We start from the raw sequence: 8,315 nt of genomic DNA on the forward strand, positions 1-8,315 counted from the left end.
TTCTTCCTTCCTTCCTTCCTTCTGTCCTTCCTTCTTTTCTTCCCTCTGTCCTTCCTTCCTTTCCTCCCTTCCTTCCTCCCTCCCTCCTTTCCTTCCTTCTTCCTCCCTTCCATCCTCCCTCCCTTCCTTCCTTGACTCGAGGACAACAGGGAGAGTTTAGTTTTGATTTACGTTTTCTGACTTTTTTAAAAACAGAATCTGAATCTTCACTTCAGCTCTCTATCCGTCACGTCTCACACTTTCAAATTTTATCCTTTTTAATATTTAAGAAAAAAAAAAGAAGTATTTTATACCAAGTGATGTTAACCGTGTTTAGTTTGTCCTCGGCTCGGCTCAGTGCCACTAAAGCAGGGGTGTCAAACATGCGGCCCGTGGGCCAGAACCGGCCCACCGAGGGGTCCAATTCGGCCCACTTTCCTTCCTTCCTTCCTTCCTTCCTTCCTTCCACTTGTCCTTCCTTCTTTCTCCTTTTCCTTCCTTCCTTCTCCTTTTCCTTCCTCCCTTCCTTCCTTCCTTCCTTCCTTCCTCCCAGCCTTCCTCCCATCTTTCCATCTTTCCTTCCTTCTCCTTTTCCTTCCTCCCTTTCATCTTCCCTTCCTTCCACTTGTCCTTCCTCCCTTCTCCTTTTCCTTCCTTCCTTCCTCCCTTTCTTTTTTCTTTCCTTCCTTCCGTCCTTCCTTTTGTGCTTCCTTCCTTGCTTCCTTCCTTCCATCCTTCCTTTCTATGGTCCGGCCCACATTAGATAAAATTGGGAGGTTTGTGGCCCTTGAATGAAAACGAGTTTGACACCTCTGCATTAAAGTATGTCTGTGATCTTAAAACTGACCTTTTCTACAAATACATGTGTTTCTATAAAGCAGGGGTGTCAAACATGCGGCCCACCCAGGGGTGTCAAACATGCGGCCCACCCAGGGGTGTCAAACATGCGGCCCACCCAGGGGTGTCAAACATGCGGCCCACCCAGGGGTGTCAAACATGCGGCCCGCGGGCCAGATGCGGCCCGCCGAGGGGTGCAATCCGGCCCACTTGCCATCCAGTGCTTTTTTCCTTCCTTCCATCTGTCCTTCCTTCCTTCCTTCCGTCTGTCCTTCCTTCCTTCCATCTGTCCTACCTTCCTTTCTTCCATCTGTCCTTCCTTCCTTCCTTCCTTTCTCCCTTCCTTCCTTTTGTCCTTCCTTCCTTTCATCTGTCCTACCTTCCTTTCTTCCTTCCTTTCTTCCATCTGTCCTACCTTCCTTCCTTCCATCTGTCCTTCCTTCCTTCCTTCCTTTCTCCCTTCCTTCCTTTCTTCCTTCCTTTCTTCCATCTGTCCTTCCTTCCTTCCTCCCATCTGTCCTTCCTTTCTTCCTTCCATCTGTCCTTCCTTCCTTCTGTCCTTCCTTCCATCTGTCCTTCCTTCCTTTCTCCCTTCCTTCCTTCCTTCTGTCTTTCTATCTGTCCTTCCTTCTTTCCTTCCTTCTGTCCTTCCTGCCTTTTGCCTGTCTTTCCTTCCTTCCTTCCTTTCTTATTTCCTTATTTCCTCCCTTCCTTCTTTCCTTCCATCTCTTTTAATGACACATGAGATCAAATTGTTCTGTATGTGGCCCTTGAATGAAGATGAGTTTGACACCTCTGCTATAAAGGGAAGAGACGCATGTTCAGCTCATTTAATGTTAGTGAAACCATACATACTATTTTTTATATTCATTTTTAGCCAAATTAGTATTTAAATTAGAGTTATCTAAATATGTATATTGTACATGAGAGCTATATACAGGAGCAAATATTCAACCAAAGGTCTTTCTACAGATTTTTTTCTTCACATATTTTAACAAAAGTTTCCTTTAAAATAAACTTTACAGGTCCTTTGATTGAGGTGATGAGGAATCATTTGCAGGTATTTAACATTTAACAGCTGATTTTAGGATATTTAACAGAAAAGGTGAAAAAAGCTTTAAGTTGGTTTAGTTGGTCATAGTTTAGGTTCATAATTTATACTCTTGACAGAAAAGACAGTTTTCAGTGTCGTTTCAACATTTTAGCATTTTACATGTTTTTCAGTCATTTCCTAAAAGTAGCCGTTAAATCTAAAGACATTAATCTTCCTGTTTTGACTGTTCCTTCCTTCCTTCCTTCCTTCCATCTGTGCTTCCTCTCTCCTTCTCTCTTTCCTCCCTTCTTTCCTTCCTCCATCTCCCTTTCTTCCTTCCTTCTGTCCTTCCTCCCCCCTACCTTCCTCTCTTTCTTCTTCTTTCCTCTGTCCTTCCTTCCTTCCTTCTTTCCTCTGTCCTTCTTTCCTCCATCCTTCCTTCCTCCTTCCTTCCTTCCTCTGTCCTTCTTTCCTTCCTCCCTCCCTCCCTCCCTCCTACCTTCCTTCCTTCACTCCCTTCCTCCCTTCCTTTCTCTCTCCTTCCTTCCTTCCTCCCTCCCTCCCTGCCTTCTTTCCTTTACTCCCTTCCTCCCTTCCTTTCTCTCTCCTTATTTCCTTTCCTCCCTCCCTTCCTTCCTTCCGTCCTCCATCCCCCTTTCTTCCTTCTATCGTTCGTTCCTTTCTCTCTCCTTCCTTCCTCCCTTCCTTATTTCCTTTCCTCCCTCCTCCCTGCCTTCTTTCCTTTCCTCCCTTCCTCCCTTCCTTTCTTGACTGGAACACATCAGGAGGGTTAAATGATGTAAATGTATTGAACACTCTGACTGTCATTTAATTCAAATTAATTACTTTTTTATGAACTCAACTTTAATGAAGCAACACTAAACCAACTTCATTTGGCCTCAAACTGCAGAAGAATACGTTTCTGTTTAAAGGAAGTTAACAAATAATTCAGATTTCTTACAACATCTTTCTCTTCACGGCTGTTAGCTGCAGATTATTCCTGGACTTTAATTTAACCCTCGTGTCGTCCTCCCGGGTCAAACTGACCCCATCTGTTTTAACTGTTCCTTCTTTCTTCCCTTCCTTCCTTCTGTTCTTATTTCCTTCCCTCCTTCCTTCTTTTCTTCTGTCCTTCTTTCCTTCCCTTCTTCCTTCCTTACTTTCTTCTGTCCTTCTTTCCTCCCTCCTTCTTTCCCTCCTTCCTTCCTTCTTTTCTCCCTCCCACCTTCCTTCCTTCCTTCCTTCCCACCCTCTCTCCTTCCTTCTTTCCTCCCTCCCTCCTTTCCTTCCTTCCTCATTTCCTTCCTTCTTTCCTTCCCACCCTCTCTCCTTCCTTCTTTCCTCCCTCCCACCTTTCCTTCCTTCCTCATTTCCTTCCTTCTTTCCTTCCCACCCTCTCTCCTTCCTTCTTTCCTCCCTCCCTCCTACCTCCCTTCTGTCCCTCCTTCCTTCCTCCCTCCTTTCCTTCCCTCTTCTTCTTCTCCCTAACTTCCTTCCTTGACTCGAGGACGACAGGAGGGTTACTAAAGGATTTTGTAAAATAAATCTTTTGTGTGTTTTGTATGATGTTTATAAATGTTTCTTTTCTGTGCCTGCAGCGTATGAATAGTTTCCATATTTAGCATTTAGCATGCCATAGCACTGTGCTAACAGGACTGTTAACCCCCCCCCCCCTGCCCCCCCCCCCCCCACCCCCACCCAGTGATCATGTGACCTCTGTGTGAATGAAACTTCTATTTTTTTTGGATTTTTCTTTCTTTCTCAGGAAAATCCCTCCGTGTTCCTCACACTCATCGTCTGTGGAAGAGTTCAGAAAAAGAAAAATTAAGTGAAATACACACACATACACACACACATATATATACATATACATATATATATGTGTGTGTGTGTGTGTGTGTGTGTGTGTGTGTGTGTGTGTGTGTGTGTGTGTGTGTGTCCTTTTTAATATATGTATTTACTTTGTCATAATTAAATGAAAAAACTTTTGGTAAAGAAGAATTATGTCGTTCTTTGTCTTCAGTAGACACCATGTATTAGTGTTATTAGTAGTATTTTTAATGTCTACTATATTATTATTATTATTATTCTGGTTTTTGTTTTTCATACTTTATTTATTGCTCTTTGTTCTTAGATAGATATGCTCGTCTATTTTTTACTGTCCACTTGCTGCTGCTGTAATGCAAATGTCTCCATTGTGGATCTAATGAAGGAATATCTGATCTTATATGTTTAACAGCAGCTTGAATCCAACGTGTTGCTCTACTGCCATCTACTGGAATTAAATGACTCCTTCCACATCTCAGCTCACTTCTTTAAAGATACCTGAATAAGTCTTTCCACTGCTTCCATACTCTAATATATCTTTTAACCCTTTATTGGGCAAATAATTATATTTGGTAACTTCTGTAAATATCCCAACATATGCTTCCTTCCTTCCTTTCTTCCTTCCTTCTTCCCTTCCTTCCTTTCCTTCCTCCCTGCCTTCTTTCTTCCCTTCCTCTTTTCCTTTCTCCCTCCCTCGTTCCTTATTTCCTCCGTCCTTCCTCCCTTTCCTTCCTTCCATCTGTCCTTCCTCCCTCCCTCCTTCTCTCCTCCCTTCCTTCTTTCCTTCCTTCCTCCGTCCTTCCTTCCTTCCTTCCTTTCCTTCCTTCCATCTGTTCTTCCTCCCTCCCTCCTTCTCTCCTCCCTTCCTTCTTTCCTTCCTCCGTCCCCCTTTCTCCTTCCTTCCTTCCTTCTTTCTTCCCTTCCTCCCTCCCTCCTTCTCTCTTTCTTTCCTCCCCCCTACCTTCCTTCCTTCCTTCTTTCCTCCGTCCTTCCTTCCTTTCCTTCCTTCCTTCCTTCCTCCCTTCCTTTCAACGAGTGTCCTATAAAGGGTCAAGATACCTGAATAAGTCTTTCCACTGCTTCCATACTCTAATATATCTTTTAAACATGTCCTTCACCTCTTTTCATTCCTTCCATCTGTCCTTCTGTCCTTCCTTTCTTCCTTCCATCTGTCCTTCCTTTCTTTCTTCCTTCTGTCCTTCCTTCCTTCCTCCCATCTGTCCTTTCTTCCTTCTGTCCTTCCTTCCATCTGTCCTTCCTTTCTTTCTTCCTTCTGTCCTTCCTTCCTTTCTTCCTTCTGTCCTTCCTTCCTTTCTTCCTTCTGTCCTTCCTTCCATCTGTCCTTCCTTCCTTCCTCCCATCTGTCCTTCCTTTCTTCCATCTGTCCTTCCTTCCTTTCTTCCTTCCATCTGTCCTTCTTTCCTTTCTTCCATCTGTCCTTCCTTTCTTCCACCTGTCCTTCCTTTCTTCCACCTGTCCTTCCTTCCTTCCTCCCATCTGTCCTTCATTTCCTCCATCTGTCCTTCCTTCCTTTCTTCCTTCCATCTGTCCTTCTTTCCTTCCTCCCATCTGTCCTTCCTTTCTTCCATCTGTCCTTCCTTCCTTTCTTCCTTCCATCTGTCCTTCTTTCCTTTCTTCCATCTGTCCTTCCTTTCTTCCACCTGTCCTTCCTTCCTTCCATCTCTCTTTCTGTCCTTCCTTTCTTTCTTCTGTCCTTCCTTCACTATCTGTCTTTCCTGTAATGCAAATGTCTCCATTGTGGATCTAATGAAGGAATATCTGATCTTATATGTTTAACAGCAGCTTGAATCCAACGTGTTGCTCTACTGCCATCTACTGGAATTAAATGACTCCTTCCACATCTCAGCTCACTTCTTTTAAGATACCTGAATAAGTCTTTCCACTGCTTCCATACTCTAATATATCTTTTAAACATGTCCTTCACCTCTTTTCATTCCTTCCATCTGTCCTTCTGTCCTTCCTTCATTCCTTCCATCTGTCCTTCTGTCCTTCCTTCCTTCCATCTGTCCTTCCTTCCTTCCTCCCATCTGTCCTTTCTTCCTTCCATCTGTCCTTTCTTCCTTCTGTCCTTCCTTCCATCTGTCCTTCCTTTCTTTCTTCCTTCTGTCCTTCCTTCCTTTCTTCCTTCTGTCCTTCCTTCCTTTCTTCCTTCTGTCCTTCCTTCCATCTGTCCTTCCTTTCTTCCTTCTGTCCTTCCTTCCATCTGTCCTTCCTTCCTTTCTTCCTTCTGTCCTTCCTTCCATCTGTCCTTCCTTCCTTCCTCCCATCTGTCCTTCCTTTCTTCCATCTGTCCTTCCTTCCTTTCTTCCTTCCATCTGTCCTTCTTTCCTTTCTTCCATCTGTCCTTCCTTCCTTTCTTCTGTCCTTCCTTCACTATCTGTCTTTCCTGTAATGCAAATGTCTCCATTGTGGATCTAATGAAGGAATATCTGATCTTATATGTTTAACAGCAGCTTGAATCCAACGTGTTGCTCTACTGCCATCTACTGGAATTAAATGACTCCTTCCACATCTCAGCTCACTTCTTTTAAGATACCTGGATAAGTCTTTCCACTGCTTCCATACTCTAATATATCTTTTAAACATGTCCTTCACCTCTTTTCATTCCTTCCATCTGTCCTTCTGTCCTTCCTTTCTTCCTTCTGTCCTTCCTTTCTTCCTTCTGTCCTTCCTTCCATACTCTGATATATCTTTTAACCCTTTATTGGGCAAATAATTATATTTGGTAACTTCTGTAAATATCCCAACATATCCTTCCTTCCTTCCTTCCTTCCTTCTTCCCTTCCTTCCTTTCCTTCCTCCCTGCCTTCTTTCTTCCCTTCCTCTTTTCCTTTCTCCCTCCCTCGTTCCTTATTTCCTCCGTCCTTCCTCCCTTTCCTTCCTTCCATCTGTCCTTCCTCCCTCCCTCCTTCTCTCCTCCCTTCCTTCTTTCCTTCCTTCCTCCGTCCTTCCTTGAATCTGTCCTTCGTCCCTCCCTCCTTCTCTCCTCCCTTCCTTCTTTCCTTCCTCCGTCCTTCCTTCCTTCCTTTCCTTCCTTTCATACGTTCTTCCTCCCTCCCTCCTTCTCTCCTCCCTTCCTTCTTTCCTTCCTCCATCCCCCTTTCTTCTGCCTTCCTTCCTTCTTTCTTCCCTTCCTCCCTCCCTCCTTCTCTGTTTCTTTCCTCCCCCCTACCTTCTTTCCTTCCTTCTTTCCTCCGTCCTTCCTTCCTTTCCTTCCTTCCTTCCTCCCTTCCTTTCAACGAGTGTCCTATAAAGGGTCAAGATACCCGAATAAGTCTTTCCACTGCTTCCATACTCTAATATATCTTTTAAACGTGTCCTTCACCTCTTTTCATTCCTTCCATCATCTTTCTTTCTTTTTTCTTTGTCTTTTTGTGTGTTTTTTGGGGCCCTTGCTTTCTTTTTCTTGGAAGTTGTAGGCTCTTCTTCTGTCTCTTCACTGGACCTTTTCCTCTTCGAAAAGAAACTTTCCAAAGACGTCTGTTTTTTACTCATTTTGCTAACTTGAGGGTTAAATTTTTGAGTGACCGAGATGAAGAATATTTTCAAAATAAAAGCTTTTTTCAGACTCAGATAATAAATACAACGGAAATAATTAATAATTTCTTTGGGCGACCGGCAGCCCAGTACCAATTGATCCACGGATCCAAGGAAGGGAGGACAGATGGAAGGAAGGACACAAGGAAGAAAAGGAAGGAAGGAAAGACAGAAGGAAGGAAGGAAGGAAGGGAGGAACAGATGGAAGGAAGGACAGAAGGAAGAAAGGAAGGAAGCAAGGACAGATGGAAGGAAGGAAGGAAGGGAGGGAGGGAGGAAGGAAGGACAGATGGAAGGAAAGACAGAAGGACAGATGGAAGGAAGGACAGAAGAGTTAAAAGGAGGGTTAAAGGGCCACATACAGGACGATTTGATATCATGTGGGCCGGATCATTGAAAAGATGGAAGGAAAGAAGGAAGAAAGGAAGGAAAGACAGACAGTGAAGGACGGACAGACAGATGAAAGGAAGGAAGGAAGGAAGGAAGGACAGATGGAAGGAAGAAAGGCAGGAAGGAATGAAGGAAGGACAGAAGGATGGAAGGAAGGGAGGAAGGAAGGAAAGAAGGAAGGAAAGAAGTAGGGATGGAGGAAGGAAGGAAAGGAGGAAGGAAGGACATTTTTAAATCCAGGTTAAAAACATTTCTCTTCTCCTGAGCTTATGATTGAGCTCTTTTAAATCACTTTACATTTTAATCTTTCATTTGCACTCTATGTCCTTTTAATGATTTTAAAGCTAATTTATAATTTTATGCTGCAATCTTATATTTAATGCTCTATTCTAGTATTTTATTTCTCTCTTTCTATTTTTCTGTACTTTGTTTTTATTATGGGGGGGGTGGGGGGGGGGGGCTAATTGTATGTTTTAATGTTTCTGTTTTATGTAAAGCACATTGAGTTGCCATTGTGTATGAAATGCGTTATATAAATAAAACTGCCTTGCCGTGAAGTAGACTCTGGCAGGGAGGGGTTGAGGAGCAGTTGAGCCGCAGTACCACTTCTAAACGCTAGGTGTCAGAGTTACATACTTCAACTTTAAGTTTCGTTTTCCTGTCCGGGGTCGTAGTGTTTAGTTTCGTTTTC

This window comes from Scomber japonicus, chromosome 18 (assembly GCF_027409825.1).
Source record: "Scomber japonicus isolate fScoJap1 chromosome 18, fScoJap1.pri, whole genome shotgun sequence".
NCBI lineage: Eukaryota > Metazoa > Chordata > Actinopteri > Scombriformes > Scombridae > Scomber > Scomber japonicus.